This window comes from Pongo pygmaeus, chromosome 8 (assembly GCF_028885625.2).
Source record: "Pongo pygmaeus isolate AG05252 chromosome 8, NHGRI_mPonPyg2-v2.0_pri, whole genome shotgun sequence".
Lineage (NCBI taxonomy): Eukaryota > Metazoa > Chordata > Mammalia > Primates > Hominidae > Pongo > Pongo pygmaeus.
Genome location: NC_072381.2, coordinates 4,475,513 through 4,489,958, shown reverse-complemented (window position 1 = coordinate 4,489,958; position 14,446 = coordinate 4,475,513). Strand labels below are relative to the sequence as shown.

The window sequence follows — 14,446 nt, the reverse complement described above, 5'->3', positions numbered from 1 at the left end:
TCCTAATGAATATGTAATTGATTTGGTAAAATATATACTTTACATAAGTAAAATTAGTCTAAATTGGTTGTGTGAATAGTTCCTTTCTAAAGAAATTGCTGATCATTTTTAGTTTACTAATGTTAAGGGTAAATATTTGAAACTGAAGGAAAACATTGTCAAATTATCAGATGTAAATAAATATTTAAAAGAAAAATTTGCTTTGAATTTACATTTCATGATTAAAGTGAAATGTTGAAAAATAATTAAAATGTTCATAAAATAATACATTTTATGGGCAAAATAAATCATACTCTTCCACCACCCTGTCACTATTTATTAAAAAATAGCCCACTTTATCTTTAAGATACTTAAGCTCACTTCTTGAAGGATACTAGGAAGAGACTTTAGTTCAACTCTCTGCAGGAAGCCGCTGGTGATGAGGGGGACCTCTTCTAGCACAGCACAGGAGAGAAAAGTAGACAGAACGGAATTCCTTGATGTTAACATAATATAGAAGACCCCAAAGATCATCTAGTATCCAGATGCTTTATATAAACTTGAAATAGGGGGTTACTATATACCTGTTTTTCAATCCTGGACCACTTTATTTACCTATGCAAACATTACTTTAATAATCAAGATTTTGACCTGATTCACTTAAAGCTCACCTCAGAAACACCTGGAATTTAGAAAGACAAGATCCTACAAATTGTCATGTGCAGAATAATTATTTGTATTACCAAGGAATTTGTGCACTTCATTTTTATGAGATGATTTAATTATGTTCAGCTATAGAAAAGCTTAGAAGAAGCTCTTTATTAAAAACAAGATTAATACGTGAACTAAAATGTTCATTCTAAAAATTCAAAGCACAAAACTTTTAAATTGATGTAATAAAGCTGACGTCCAAAGAAAAAAATAACATTATACATATTAAAAGGATAATAAAAATTGCTTGATGAGATGAATCTATTCATAAAATTGTAGTGCTCTCTTACAATGGCTTCTTTAGGGAGTGAAATATTGTCATTGTAAAAGTCTCTGTACCCTGCACCATGGCTCTGAAATTTCACCGGCAAAAATACATATGTTTGGCTTTGGTAGAATTTGGCAAAAATTTATCTATTATGAAAATGTTCCAAAATATACAAACATGCAAAGGACAGCATAATGTGGCTGAATGCTTAGTTTCAAGAATTACCAATATTCTGTCCATCTGTTCTTCCCAAACCCTGGTCATGATATTATATCTTCGATAAACGCTTCAGGAAGTAGAGAGGATTTTTGTCTTCCGATACAATTTCCAGTCTTTCAGAGTTACTTAAAAACATTAAAATATTTTAGCAGGAATTGATAACATATTAGCCAATTAATATCACTACAAAAATCAAAGGGATAAAATAATCACATTCCAACCAATACATGTTGGAGGGTTATTAGGTTGCAGTTGGTATTAGATTGGCAATAGCCCCTGATACAAATCTTACTAACGTTACTGCTTTGTCTGGTCTGAACCAGACTCTGGATGAGATGTAAGAACCAAAGTAGAGAATATTCATGCTTGCTGGCTTAGTTAAGCTTTTGTTCATCCATCTGACATCTCTAAGATGAATGAGTGCATATTCCCTGTTCCCTTAGAACTCTGAAAATAAAGAGCTCTTTTTCTGCGGTTGGAATCAATGGATAAACAAACAACAATTTTTCTATTGATTAAGGAAGGTAATGCTAGAAAATAACAAACTGGATTTAAATCTGACTGGCACGTGTCAAGTGAAGTAGGGTATCAGAACTAACTTCTCTAGTTTCTCTAAGCCCGTATACATATGCAAAAGGGATTTGAGCATTGGATACATGTTTTTAATGTTCAGGGTGTGGAATTTAGGCTCCGGAATGATCCAGGACATACATGATCTTAGCCTAAAATAAGGTGGAGAAGCCAGAAGGAAGAGTCAGAACATTCAGGACTTCAAGACGGATTAGATGGAGAGGGAGGCAAAGTAAGAGTCAACAATAAAGCCCAAGTTTGTGATTTCACAAACTGTGTGGGTGGTGATGCCGCTGAGATACAGAAGTCAGAGTAGTGGAGTCAAAAGATGGGTGAAGGTGGTGTAGGATAAGCAGATATGAGGTCCTTAAAAGTCCAGTTTTCCCATAGCATCATGGGTGTGGCTCTGAAGAAAGTGATTGGAAAAGGCATACCTGGGAAATTTGGGGATAGTTGTGCGTGTTTATGGAGCAAGATGGATATCATATCATAAGGTGGAAGAAAATGAGGCTGAAAAAGATAAATCAACACACAACAACTTATAAAGCACTGGGTCAGAATGATGTCATTGTTGAGACTCTGTATGAACTCTACTCTTCTGAGTTCTCCTTTGAACCTTATTTTCCGGATTTTCTTGTCACCATCATTGGCTGCATCCTTACAATGAGTGATATTCAAATGACATTTAGCAGGTGAAAGGAAAAGCCACATTTTCTGTTGTGTTTTTGAATGCTGACCCGGGGTTGGCTTCCAGGTGCAGTGTTGAGGAAACCATATCCTGGTACACGGCAACTGAAGTTATGCATTTTTGCTTCTTTGCAATTTCTGCATTTCCAGGTTGGTTTTGTTTTGTTTTTGCTTTTAGTTGAATAGTACTGTGATTAAACTTGCATTTAATAAGACTTCACTGCTGACAGGAAATGATGAAAGATTTAGACAAAAGACATTAATTGCTCAGATACAGTTTATTTAGACGTTGGTGAATGATTTAATTGAGTCTTTCATCATACCTTTTTTGATAGCATGGGAAATCTGTGGATTGAGTGAAAATCTTGGCATTTGACTTGATAGCATATCAATACTTATGTGAATGAAAGTCTCTTGTGATACAATACACATCTTTTATTTGGAACTATCTGGTTGCCAAGAAGTCTAATGAAAAGAACTAGATGATGTCCATAAAGTCTGTGACAACAATAATGTAGAGCAGGAATGCTTATAAGTCAATATGACAGTATAAAAAATGAAGCTCGGAAGATGTTAGACTTAAATTTGGGGCAGAAACCAACAAACTAAATATAACACATATATGATTTTTCCCCTCCCAAACATCTATTTCTTTCCAAAGAAAAGTTATTTTAACTTTATCTTGTTGCATATTCTTTTCAACTATAATGTGATTTATCAGTAAATGCTCAGTCAGTCTTGAAAATATTTTCTCAGTGGTCTGTAAGAGAAATGTTCACTGATTTAACAGTATTCTTATCACAATATTGATTGTCTCAAGGTGCTGGGACATGGTTTGAAAGCCTCTCTCTATCTAACACACTTCTTCTGTTTCCTCAGACAAGAGACAATGCTGATGCTACAGCACTGGAGCTTAGAATTCACACGTCATTGATAATATGCATAACTTTTTGAAATATCTTCTAAGGAACACTTCTTAAAATATTGGGGTAGAAAACTATATGCAGCTAGGCATGGTGGCTCACACCTGTAACCTAAACACTTTGGGAGGCCAAGGCGGGAGGAATGCTTGAGCCTAGGAGTTCAAGACCAGCTTGGGGCAACATGGTGAGACCTCGTCTCTACAAAAAAAAAAAAAAAAAAAAAAAAAAGTAATAATTAGCCAGAAGTGGTGACACATGACTGTAGTTCCAACTATTTGTGAGGCTGAGATGGGAGGACCAACTGAGCCTGGGGAGGTCAAGAATACAGTCAGCTATGATCCTGCTGCTGCACTCCAGCCTGGGTAACAGAAAGAGACCCTTTAAAAAAAAAAGGAAGAAAGAAAGAAAGAGAGAGAGACAAAGAAAGAAAGAGAGAAAGAAAGAGAGAAAGAAGGAGAGAAAGAAAGAAAGAAAGAAAGAAAGGAAAGAAAGAGAGAGGGAGGGAGGGAGGGAAGGAAGGAAGGAGGGAAGGGAAGAGAGAAAGAGAAAACTATATGCAAGACTATGTTTTTGAAAACAAGCTATGTAAAAGAATGAAATGATATAAATTATCAATATGAATAAGAGTAAGAAAAAGAAGAAATTGTAAAAGACCCTCTGGGAAAAAAAATTATACTCTTATTCAAGATAATGATTATGAAGAAATGTTCAAATACTTATGCTATGATAAGGATGGTGTTTTTAAAAGTGGATAGTATTTTTTATGGATTTTAATGACTATACTACTGCAGTATATAGTCTTTAAAAAATACTATCCACTTTTAAAAACACCATCCTTATCATAGCATAAGGTACTGGGAAAACTGGCTAGCCATATGTAGAAAGCTGAAACTGGATCCCTTCCTTACACCTTATACAAAAATTAATTCAAGATGGATTAAAGATTTACATGTTAGACCTAAAACCATAAAAACCCTAGAAGAAAACCTAGGCAATACCATTCAGGACATAGGCATGGGCAAGGAATTCATGTCTAAAACACCAAAAGCAATGGCAACAAAAGCCAAAATTGACAAATGGGATCTAATTAAACTAAAGAGCTTCTGCACAGCAAAAGAAACTACCGTCAGAGTGAACAGGAAACCTACAGAATGGGAGAAAATTTTTGCAACCTACTCATCTGACAAAGGGCTAATATCCAGAATCTACAATGAACTCAAACAAATTTACAAGAAAAAAACAAACAACCCTATCAAAAAGTGGGCAGAGGATATGAACAGACACTTCTCAAAAGAAGACATTTATGCAGCCAAAAAACACATGAAAAAATGCTCATCATCACTGGTCATCAGAGAAATGCAAATCAAAACCACAATGAGATACCATCTCACACCAGTTAGAATGTCGATCATTAAAAAGTCAGGAAACAACAGGTGCTAGAGAGGATGTGGAGAAATAGGAACACTTTTACACTCTTGGTGGGACTGTAAACTAGTTCAACCCTTGTGGAAGTCAGTGTGACGATTCTTCAGGGATCTAGAACTAGAAATACCATTTGACGCAGCCATCCCATTACTGGGTATATACCTAAAGGATTATAAATCATGCTGCTATAAAGACACATGCACACGTATGTTTGTTGCAGCACTATTCACAATAGCAAAGACTTGGAACCAACCCAAATGTCCAACAATGATAGTCTGGATTAAGAAAACGTGGCACATATACACCATGGAATACTATGCAGCCATAAAAAATGATGAGTTCATGTCCTTTGTAGGGACATGGATGAAGCTAGAAACCATCATTCTCAGCAAACTATCGCAAGGACAAAAAATCAGACACTGAATGATCTCACTCATAGGTGGGAATCGAACAATGAGAACACTTGGACACAGGAAGGGGAACATCACAAACTGGGGACTGTTGTGGGGTGGGGGGAGGGGGGAGGGATAGCATTAGGAGATATACCTAATGCTAAATGACGAGTTAATGGGTGCAGCACACCAACATGGCACATGTATACATATGTAACAAACCTGCACATTGTGCACATGTACTCTAAAACTTAAAGTATAATAAAAAAAAAGACTATACTAGTGCACTATATGTATGTGTGAGAGGGTGTGTATATATATACACATGTATACTTAAAATCTGTAAATTTTCCCAATGAATTATAATACCTCTTGAGAGCAAGTTTTAGGTTTTGTTCCTTTTCTAAGCCACACTTCCATGCTGCTTTGCACAAAAAAGGCATTCTACAGATGCTTTTCAAATAAATCATGTCATTGAAACTGTAAATTAATATAAATGTTTTGCTTGAAAAGCTACTATCCTCCTAAGTGACCACCCAGCATGTACTACATTTAAATTATCAGCAAGTTTTCATTTTAGGCTAGTGTTTTCAGAAATAACTAAATCAATCAAGGAGAAAATGTGACCAACCTACGGTAGCATACTATAAGTAGTGACCCTCTGCACCATGCAGAACTGACCTGAAGAGGAGCGGCATGATTAGTGTGTATGCTGTCACAAGCTGAGCTACAAATTCATCTCCAGTGCACGTTGGAAAATGCGTTTCTTAGATGTGCTGTAAATCGCATGAGTCTTGTAGTATTCTGACAATGCAAAAACCTGTGACATTTTAAAGAATTAAGCAATATATTCACAGAATGAAAACACGTAAGTGCAGCTGCCTATGTGAGAAAGATATATTACAGAATATTCCTGTGAATAGATGAGATAGTAGATGGACGTCTAATATATATATATATGTACCTAAGCCAACATAAATGAAAACCATTCTTCAGGAACATATGTATCTATTTATGTCTTCATAAGTGTCCAGACAGACTTCACATCCCACTCCCTCAGGACACACAGTTGGAATTACACAAACAGCATAAGAACCAAATGAGTAAAACCAACGTTCTCAGAGCTGACTATCATTAATCACTAATGATGTCGGGTCAGTGAATACCTGGCTTCAACAATAGAACAGATCATGCATTCTACAAGCAGACAATGAAATTTCTAAAGAAAAATAACCTCCCTTAAGGGTACAGAGACTCCATAAAGACAAAATGAAGCCAATGATAAGTAACCTGGCAAAAAGATCTGGATGATGACATCAGTGGTCATTTCACTATCCTTGAAACTGATATTTTCTAAAATACATATTTTTAAATGACAGAGAATCATTAAAAATTGATAAATGTATAAAATACAGGGTACTTAGCTGATTTTTTTTTGGTACATCTCCTTGGGTCTGAAGACATAGTTTAGCAGTTAACCCTTCAGGAACCATGCTAAGAAAATATCTCTTATGATGAATATCTTGATTTGTTTTACAATTAAAAAGTTAATTTATAGCATGAAGTCTTATTGGGCTGTTAAGACACATGGAATAAATACTAAACTAACATACATGATGAGTTACATTTTGTCAAGGAGCTGGAGTTGCTGAAAATTATGCAGGTTCCAATTGGGATAACTCAGTCAGCATTTTTACCCTCACGGTAGAATGGAACATCAGTGTTCGCCATCAAAAGAGTAAGCCTAAATTATGATGATGTGGCTCGCTATATATGATCTTGGCTTTCTCATTTTACTTTTAATAGAATTCACTTCTTTCTTATGTTTAAAATAAGAGGACAGAATTTGCATGGTTCAAAAAATATACAACCTGCCATATGTTGTCATCTTATGCAATAAAGGAAACCTTGTATGTGCCTTCTATTGTGGATTTTCTATAAAATAGCGCTCCTGGCCAACATAAAGTAATATTTGGGAAATTAAAAGTACACATAAAACAACTAATGAGACAAACAGCACGTAACAGATGCTAATAAGACGATTATTCTCTTTTGAATGCAAAGGTAAAAATCACACAAACTACAGCAGATGTGCGTGTTGGGGAAGGTAGAACAAGTATGCTAAGACTTATAAAAAAACATAAGAAAACATTTTCAAGGGCTGGAACTGGGGCATTGCTCATTTGCACTCAGACTAAAAGACAGTTCTAACAAAGCAGCCTGAGTGGGCTGCTTCAAGGAGTCAGCCTTCCTCAGTGTCTGCACCTCTTCTGACTGGCCTGTTCCAGGATGGAGTGACCGGCTCCTCTTAGTGGCACTCAGACCTGAAGGTGTCAGGTATACAGGGTTTCAATCCAAACATACACAGCCTCCTGGTTTCTCCACCGTGATTTTTAACTCCTGTCTACCCAGAGCCATTCTACTACTGAGTCTTCTGTGTTTCACACTGACTATCCCATTGGGAGTGGTGGATTGGTTTTACCAGCCTGCTTCTTCAGTGGACAGGGATCTCATAGCTGACCCTCTGTAGATGCTGGTCAGAAGAGTCACCATTGGCTTAAGCCCAAATTCCTGGTCTAATTAAATAGGGACAGATTCACAAGCTTTTTTAGTTCCCACTGTGGCTTTACAATTGCAGCAATATTTCCACAGTGCTCCAAAATAAATACACGATGGCTTACATTTGTTAAGTTGCTAAGTCCAAAAAAAATTTAAGTATTTCTATCCTAACCACTTAGGGCATCCTTGAAAAAATAATACACATAACATAGGTTGAAAGAAAACTAATATTCAGTTTTATTGTTAAGTAGTTATAATTATTCAATAATGGGAGATGTTCACCTGTGGGCATTGCATGACTTCTTGATCCTTATTTCTTGATGCATATGATTTTGTTATACATAGTTTTATCACAGCAACCACCAAAACCCCCTCTTTGCAAAGATGTGAAGTCACCAAAGGGAAAATTCAACAAAGTTTGTTGAATTTATTCTGAGGTTTACATACAGAATCCCAAATGCGGACCAGGAGTGTAACTGTATTAGTCAGGGTTCTCTGGAGGGACAGAACAAATAGGATAGATGTATATATGAGGAAGAGTTCATTAAGGAGTTTTGACTCACACGATCACAAGGTGAAGTCTTACAATAGGCTGTCTGCAAGCTAAGAAGCAAGAAAGTTGGTCCAAGTCCCAAAACCTCAAAAGTAGGGAAGCCGACGGTGCAGCCTTCAGTCTGTGGTCGAAGGTCTAAGAGTCCCAAAGCTGAAGAACGTGGAGTTTGATACTCAAGGGCAGGAAGCAACCAGCATGGGAGAAAGATGGAGGCCAGAAGACTCAACTGGTCTAGTCCTTCATGTTCTTCTGCCTGCTTTTATTCTAGAGGCCCTAGCAGCTGATTAGATGGCGCCCACACAGATTGAGGGTGGGTCTGCCTCTCCCAGTTCACTGACTCAAATGTTAATCTCCTTCAGTAAAACCCTCACAGACACATCCAGGAATAATACTTTGCATCCTTCAATCAAGTTGACATTCAATATTAACCATCAAAATAACCTTAAATTTAGATTGATCCTACCAAAATCAAACTAAAAAAAAAAAAAAAAAGAAAAACAAACAAACAAACAAAAAACAGTTTCTTGAGTGTGTCCTGTCAAATCCCTGATGTTTGTACCATCATTGGGAGCAGAGGATGTGTACTGAGGAGGAGGGGGTGTGTTGGAGAAAGAGTCACAATCTTCTTCTGCTGTGTATTTCCATCAATTGCTGCCCTACACACCCTTCCAGGTAAGACATCTTGTGGGGGGAGGATGCTGTGACCAGCAAGCCAACCCGATAGTGGCCCCATAGACTGGGGCATTTATTTCCCACTCAGGCAATGACATTGTTGAGCCAACAGAGTGGTCCAACTAATGCCAGAATAATCTGAATCACTCTCAAAGATCTATGGTGATTTCCTTGATATATAGTCTAAATTTAATTCCATGTAATACATTTCATAAAATCTGTGTTTAAAAATACCCTGCCATTTTATCATCCTGCTATCAAACTTGCTGCAAGTGAGCCTCTACATTTTTTAATAAGGAAGCATACTGCTGGCAGTAATACCACAGCGAGAGTCCAGAACGCTATGCCAGTGTGCTGGAATTTCTCAGAGGTGCAATTTTAGGCAACAAATGTGTTTGCAGAACCTGAGGGGAAAAAAACAATCACAGGAAAATGAAAGAGTAAAATTCTTAATACAAGAATGATTATAAGTTGGAAGCATTGATGGATGCATCCCTATGATTGCTAGCTGATTTTTTAATTGTAGAAGATAAAAATAAACATTAAAAATAAAAGAATGAGAACTATGTATTAGAGAAGCATATTGGATTTATCTGCTGTTCCTGAGTTGGGGGCATAAATAGGGCATGTAGCAGTTATTCACTAAGTCCCCATTGTCAGGGAGCAATTGTTGCAGAGGTTGTGGGTAAGAGCTCTGTCATCACATGCGATCTGTCTATTGTCCTGTCTGTGTATTGTCTCTCAGCAGTGATTAACTCTCAAGAAGATCTCAGGGGTTGTAGCTCAAATTAAAGTATCATAAAGATGTACGATAAGAAAGCAGGAGAAATGAAGAGCCTAATTTCACTTTTGAGTGCCTATTCGGTTACAAGAACTACTCATGGCACTTATTTTTATGTATTGAAACTCAAAAAGAAAAGATATAGATTATTGATCGTAAACTGAGGTGGAGGTGTAGACTCGGCACATTTAATAGTTTATCCAGGAACACAGATGGTAAATGGCAAAGCAAGGGTTTCACAAGTGTTAGTTTTATTTGGAGAAGGGTGGGGTCTTTAAATTACTTTTAGTGCTATCATAAGACTATAGTATAATTCTCTCATGAGAATATTAACATCAAGGTATTAACATACTTTATGAGTAATAAATCACCCAACTCAGGCTTTCTTCAACAACAAAAGGGATTTTCACTACAAAGTGATGTCCACGAAGGGTTGGATGAGTGCAGCAGTATATGGAGCTCATCCATGGAGATGCCCCGACCCTCAGCATCTCCCTGGACTGATGGCTCTTCCTCGTGGCTCCGACAGCACCTGTGACCTTCAGGGGCTGCAGGCTTCCTCATCTACGGAGAAGAAGGAGATGGAGACAATATTTAACCACTAGAAGTTTATTTTACTTTTTTTGGTAATAATAACTTTTATTATTATTTTGCTTCAGTATGTCCTGACTCACTACCAGTTCCTTCTTCATCTATGAAAAATAATATTACTCATTCCTCCAAAAAATGCGTATTACACATAAACTGAACACATTCAGGTCAGCTTTAATCAGAATTATAAAATCAGCAACATAAGAAATAAAATGCAAGATCGTGCAAATTTTAACATTTGTCAAAAACATAGTCCTCGTTGTTTATATAATGTGTTGGCTTGAACACTATTTTCTCTGCAGAGATTATGATCCCTGCTTTTGTTTCCATTTGCATTTGCTTGTAGGTACATCCTTCTTCCTTTTCCTTTGCTGATGCAATTTTCCCCATAGTTGGTGTATTCCTTGAGTCATGTTAATGACAGGAAGTTTATACACTCACATATATGTCACCATTTGACTAAGAGCCTTTTATGTTTGTTTGTGACAAATTACCATCAGTTAGTATATGGACAATTTATGGTGGCGATGAGAACAAACCTGGGAAGGATATGGTTTGAGGTTTATCAAGTAAGCTCAGCTAATGTTGGTTGTGACTAATAAATCAACAACTAATGCTCCACTATCAAATACTAATTAATTCTTTCTTTCCTCCCTCATATTAATTTTGTGTCATTCCAAGTCTTCAGGGGAAAGTGTTTGCAGCTTGAAGCAAGAACACTCTTATGCCTTGCCAGAGAATTTTATTAATTGCAGTAAGTGCAGTGGCTTTGGACACCCAAATTTAAAAAAGAAAAATGATTTTGGAAGACAATTCTCCCCTTTGGCAAGTATGATATTTTAGGATCTCAATAAATCCTTTTGAACCTAATGGAAGTAATTTTCTCATATCCTTTTTGGTACTCAGATACTCTGGTAATACAATTGCTAAGACCCTTATATTCCAACACTCATATTAAAAGCAACTTCAAAATACAAAATAAAATAAATTCAACAAATTTGTTCAGAGACCTAGTCATTATATGATATTTCACTCTGATGGCAAAAGCTATATTTGCACGTAATTGATATTCACAGAGGGCTAAAATACCCATTTACCTATTTAAAATTCTGGTAGCCAGCTGAATCTTGTATGTACAATTATAAATACATGTTTTGGATATTTTAATTTGTTCTGTTTAGTGATTTAAAAGGTCATCTATAAATCAGATGACAAAATCCTTTTTTACGGGGGTGAGGGGGGAGGGTCCCACTCTGTCACCCAGGCTGGAATGCAGTAGTGCAATCAGGGCTCACTGCAGCCTCGACCTCCCAGGATCAGCTGATCCTCCCACCTCAGCCTCCTGAGTACCTGGGACTATAGGCATGCACCATCACATCCAGCTAATTTTCTTTTTGTACTTTTTGTAAAAAAGGGATTTTTCCATGTTGCCCTGGCTAGTCTCGATCTCCTGGGCTCAAGTGGTCCACCCACCTTGGCCTCCCAAAGTGCTAGGATTGCAGGTGTGAGCCTCTGTACCCAGGCCTGATAGAATCTTTTTTAAACAATATGGTATGGTGAGGAATTAAATAGAAAGTCACATTACTGTACAGCTTTAATGGCTGATAAATGCTAGGTGAAACTGCACTTTGTGGATTCATCATTTTTCGTGCCAGGCAGAAAATGTGGACACAGATACACTCCTCCTACTTTCTTCTGTATATGTTATAGAAGATGACAGTAAGAGGTAGAATGGATGGAAGACCCTAGTGTGGTAAGTCTTGCTTAAATGCCCGTGTGTGTCTACAATAATACAGGCCTTCTGACTCCTGGATTCAACACTAGGAGTTGAGGAGGGATTACCTCCATGGAGAGGCACAGCTTGCTCCAATATCTTGAGTCAGAAACAGAACAGCCCTGGGTTGTTGTCTTCCCAAACACCAGCTGTCGGGTGTGTCAGTTTTTCAATCCTCATTGGGTTTCTTCAAAGAGTTCAGAATTTTAAGGGTGCGTGAAAGTTCTTTGACATCACAATGTGATGAAAGCACCCTTTACTTTAGTCTCTGTCAAGATGTGGAATGAACCAGAGAATTCCCAGTGTCTGCTCTTCCACTGGGGAGTGGAAGAGAGATATCCTGTCCAAGGCTGGTTCAGCCACCAGCTAGATTGAGGAGCCGTGACTCCTGATGGAATGGTGAACCAGGGTGGAAACCAGGACATGAAATAAGGCTGCAGAAACTATGTGCTGAAAGGAATATAGTTGTGTGGGGAATCTACTATTTCAACATCACCAGTGTAGCATTTACTGCATGGTAAGAATTAAAGCACCTTTCAAATCTCTTAAAACTTGGGGCAGGGAAGAACACACCTACTCAGCAAATTGGGCTCAGTGTGTGTAAAGCTCAGAGAATAATCCATAGTTATAAAAGCTACTGGCAAGGGTCACCATGCCTCTTAAAAGACAAGCTGTGAAGGTCACTATAGGCATTCACGTTGCTAGGAACTGTTCACTTTAAAACTAGATGCTCAAATAAATCAATTCTGTTAGAAACATTCACAAAGGCTGGAAAAAACATAAAGCCCAGAACAATCTTTCCTTTAGGTTGTATTTTAGATGGCTGACATAAAACTATGTGAAAATGTTTCCCCTTTTTAGCGTGTGTTTTATTAGTGAAGTAGAACTTAAGAGTTCCCCAGACATTATACAGAACTATATATATTGGGTACATGTGTCAGTACCTCTAAATACCCATAGAAATTTTTACTTAGCAACATTTTCATGTTCCTCTCAAATTCCTACAATTATACACATCAAAACAATTCTCCTTGTTTCTTAAGGGAATTCTCTCTAAATCTAAATGTATTAAGAAAATGTTAGTATTTCCAGCAACTGTGGGTTATATTAAAAATAGGGACTCCAGGGGGAAATTTTGAGCTTAAAAGGTCTCTATCTCATGACTTTATACTACATTTAGGAAGCAATATATAAAATGCATTGTAAAAATTTCTAGCACATTTTTTGGATCTTTTTATAGCACTTAGCACTACATGCCAGTAATAAATATGTTTACGTCCCTATCATTTCCTCTACAAGGGTATAGGGGCTTACAGTTAGCGTTTTTGATTCATTTTCTTTCTATCTCTCCTGAAGCAGCTTTTCAAACAGTATGTTCCTTGATGTTAACAAGTCAAGAGGAATAAAGAGCCTCGGTTCATATAAGCACAGGAAAACTGAGCTAACAAAAATTTAGTTTTTTTAAAATTAGTATCCTCTGACACTTTGAAAGTTGGATAAATTCTGATGTAAAACCTAAACTTATTTGATTATGTATTACTGTTTTACCATTGCCACAGTAAAGATAGAGACTATTTCCTTCATCCCACAAAGACTACTCTGTGCTCTTTGCAATCACGCTCTTCTCCTTTCCCAAGACTACAGAGTCCTTCCTTGCTTTGTCCTCTGTGCATATAGAATACTATTGCCGTTTTTAGAATGTAATACTAATGGAATTACATGGCATCCTCTTTTGTGCCTATCTTACTTCACTGAGGAAAATATTTTTGAGATACTTGTCATTGATAAAAATAAGACATTAGCTTTTATTACTGAATACTATTCCATTATGTGAAGAGACCACAATTGGTTTATCTATTCTTCTATAATAGTAACTGGGCATGTAGTAGATTTCAGTTTCCATTGTTATCTATTAACATTAAGTATTAATCTTAATCTTCTAGTAAGAATAAAACTATTACATACAAAGCTTTTATGTAGAAGCCTTTATTGACTGAATTTTCTTTTTTTTTCAGTAAATGCCAAGAGGTAGAATTGTTGAGTAATGTACTAACTATATGTTTATCTGCATGAAAAACTTCCAGATCATCTTTCATTCCCACAAGCAATGTGTGAGATTTTCAGCTCCACATCTTCATCGACCTTTTTAGTAATTCTATGCTGTTTGAATATTCTATTTCAGAAATTATATTTTTTAGTTGTAGAATTTCCATGTGATCCTACTTTTCTGTTTCTACTCTTTATTCTTCTTGTTTCTTATTCATTGGGAACAATGTTTTGATTTAGTTATTAAAAATAAATATAATGGCTGCTTCAAAATTGTTACCATTAATTGAAATGTC

General features: G+C 36.7%; 1 long non-coding RNA gene across 1 annotated transcript; it reads right to left on the bottom strand.

The window, feature by feature from the left end:
- Positions 1–9,971: 9,971 nt before the first annotated feature.
- On the bottom strand, positions 9,972–12,312 carry LOC129006185 (uncharacterized). The gene is made up of 2 exons (XR_008491935.2): positions 12,173–12,312; positions 9,972–10,303 (listed from the first exon to the last, which is right to left on the bottom strand). It is a non-coding gene; the product is annotated as an uncharacterized LOC129006185 (long non-coding RNA).
- Positions 12,313–14,446: the final 2,134 nt, after the last annotated feature.